The sequence below is a fragment of the Antrostomus carolinensis genome, unplaced genomic scaffold (genome assembly GCF_000700745.2).
Source record: "Antrostomus carolinensis isolate BGI_N321 unplaced genomic scaffold, ASM70074v2 scaffold1050, whole genome shotgun sequence".
Classification (NCBI taxonomy): Eukaryota; Metazoa; Chordata; class Aves; order Caprimulgiformes; family Caprimulgidae; genus Antrostomus; species Antrostomus carolinensis.
Window position 1 is genome coordinate 1 of NW_010287495.1, and position 3,439 is coordinate 3,439.

Genomic DNA, 3,439 nt, shown 5'->3' on the forward strand with positions numbered 1-3,439 from the left:
GGGCAATTTGGGAAACTAACTTATAACAGCTGCAATATTTTTGCCAAAATCTTTCTGCAGTTTTTCGTTTCTGCCTGTGTCTTCACCCTGCTTGAAGGATTTTGCACTTTTTTGGCAGTAGTTTACAAAGGAAGTCACATCTAGATGTTGTTTGGAAGAAGCTTTGTTTCTGTGACCTTTATTTAGGGGGAAAAAAAAAAATCACATATGAGAAAGCCCCATGACTTTTGTCTAGATATTTAAAGGCATAAGATCCTAATTCAGATCAGATTTAAATCAAGCATTTCTGTAGAATGCAGCATGTGCATTTATAGGTCCTGGTGCTAACACATTGCTTAAACAGGAAGATTATTGCTTAAGGGTTCTTATCCTAATGTTGCTTATGGGCTAGTTTTATAGTAGAAGGAAGACTCTTAGAATATTTAAATGAGAAAACACAAAAATAGATTAGGTGCTTATTGACTGTAGCTGACTGGAGCCTGCAAGGTATTCAGGTGACTGCTGCTGAGATTGAACATGTGCTGTGCTTGTCCTGTCACATCGTTTTGTCCTGATGGAGCTTTCAAGAATGGCACTGGGGCTGCTCAGTTGTGGAGTTCTCACTTTCTTGTCTCTGCCCTTGGCAGTAATCTGACTGGAAATAGCCAAGGGAAAAACGGATTTTTCCATGCCTGACAAACACCTTTCTAGAAAACAAGTTGGTACTAAGGTTCATTTTTTGTTTGGGTGTGGAGTGACAGTGCGATTCAGGAACCAGTTAATGCAGAAATCAGGACAAATATACAGCGATCCTTTGAATTCTTTAAACTTCTTGTATGTACAGGGAGATATCGCTTCAGTGAGAGCTGGTGAAGTGTCCTGATTCTTTATTTCATTTGTGCCAGTAGACTCAGTTCTCTCTGGACTTTCTTCAGTTGCTTGACAAGCCCAGCTGCCACGAGGTACGCTCTCCCATTCAAAGACAGAGATGATGAGTGGAAGATAAAAGGTACAACCAAAAGCCTGCACCTGACTGAAACTTTCAGAGGAACTGAAGACTGCCAGAGATGTAGTTTGAATGCAAAGTGCACTTCCCTTAACTGCAGCTGATCATTAACTTCTCAATTTTAAAAGTTATGCGGGCAGTAATACCGAAATACGTCATGGCAGAGTACTTACATGTTGTAGAAGTGAAAAGGGGTAATTTCTATGGAAATTCAGAGTCTTGATGAATGCTTCTGTCACCTTGGTATGGAAGGAAATGCTTGGTGCATGCATTTGTTTGTTTCCTGGTGGCTGAAACCCTGACCTTTCAAAACCATTCACGAAACTCCCAAGGGCTCAGCTATCTGTGTTTTCAGAGGAGTTTGAGTAACTCAGTACTAATGAGCGAAGAATGTGTGAGGTGTTTGTTCAGTTCAGATGTTCGTGTTGCTGTGAGAACTAGAAAGAGGAAGAAGTTCACAGTTCTCATTTAAAAAAGAATAATAAACAAATACAAAATTTTCCTTCACTTTAGGCTGTTCAGTTTGTTTTTTCTTGACTTGGGGAGTTTGTAGTGAAGACTGGGAAGTGATGAGAGCTGATGGCTGACCCCTTACCTCTATTTCTGTCTGTACCTAGACCAATAGCTTACCCTGTCACCAACTGTGTTATTAATATGCTCAGGAATAGCATTGTTAGTAGAAGAATTTGTATGGAGTAAAACAGCTGTGAATTTACATTGCTGTCCTACAACTTCACTATATATCTCAATTAAAATATGCACGCTGATAGAAAGAATTGTATCACAATCAGAACTACATGTGCAGACGAAAAGCTAAACTATATCCTGTGGACTTTGCAATCTGTCATCTGAATATCCACTCAGTATGTGTTGTGTTTGGCTGCCCAACTATGTAGCTAGGAAGTTGAATAGCTCAAAGTCTTCTATATTGTACAGTCTGTACATTTGTCAGTACAATGCAGTGTAACTTGTTTAAAGGTACTTACAGTTAGCTGTAAAAATTCTCAAGACAAAAAAAGAAAATCAATCACTGCTTTTGTCAGGACTCGGGTGAAATATTCTGTGCGTATCTCTTGATTCTAATGCTGCTGCTCAGAACAGTGTTACAGGCAGCTGTCTGGTGAATAGAAATATGAAGGGAGAAAAAGAGAAACAACAATCGTGGAGGACTATTTCAGTTAGTTCTGCAGCCTCTCCACACAAGGTAATTTGGTCTCTTGCCGTCTCTTCTCCCGAGCAGCTACATTTTAATGTTTAACTTTTAACATTAAATATAATATTTAACTAAAAAGTAGATTTAGCCAGTGCTAGTGTTGTAGTTAGCATGCTTCTAATGTGTCTAGAAATAGAAACAATGTCAACAGTTTTGAGAAATCTTTTTCCAACTAACTTATTTTAGGTGGTTTCTTTGGATTTTATGCCTGTGATTGTGTTTTCTGCTAAACTGATAGAATTTCTTTACTTAGTCAATACACCAAGGCATAGAGCCATTTGTTTGCAATAAAGTTTGCCTGGGTTTGGTCTTACAAGGCAAATTTAATGCAATATTGCCTAGAGTTTCCAAAAAAAACCAAGGGTTGTTATGCCAGCCTCAGACCAGATAAGTGGGATTTGGGCTGGGTGGCTGACTTCAGACTTTAGTCTGTGACCCAAAATAACTTGAATCTGCATGTGGTACAGACAAAGACAGGAAACAATTCTGCAGGGAGCTGTCATGGCTCACGGGCCATTCTGCAGCAAGAAGACTGCAAATACACGCTGTGGTGCCTCTTCTTCAATCGGCTTGTTCATGACCAGGGGATACTTCAGGGTCTGAAGATTCCAAGCAGGGTTTGGTTGGTTTGGGACCCTGGTGCAGCAGTTATTTCAAAATCGTGCAGGGTTTATCTTCACAGTATCAGCAGCTTGTTCATCCAGCAAAGGTAATGTAACCTGCAGAGCAGCAGGGATGAGCCTGACCTCTGTGGTTATATCCTTGGTGAAGTTCTGATGGGATTTATCCGACCAGGGCAATGTCTTGGCAGCTCCACTAGACTTCATTTCATATCACAGAGATATGAAAGCAGTTGTGTTTTAAAGCAACCAGAGTGTTGCTGTGCTGTATTAGTACAGGCATTTACAAAAGAGGAAAAAAAAAAATAAATCTGTCAACAAGGGCTGTTAATTGGTGGTTTTATTGTCATTTTGGAGGGGTTTTGGGGGGTTTTTTTGTGGGGGGTTTTTTGTTGTTTTTTTTTTTACAAAGTTCATAAGGCCTCATGTTTGCACAGCTGGTATCACACTTGACAAATCAGTTGGCTGTTTCATTTCCTTCTTTTCTCTTTAAACATTTAAATGTGTTTTCTTTCTCTCCCTGAAACTGAGTTTTAGCAGTGTCTGTTAACCAGAAGCTGGCAGGCGAGGAGAAGAGGGCATTGCTTGGAAGGCACGTGGTTTGGGTTGAACAGTGGAAGG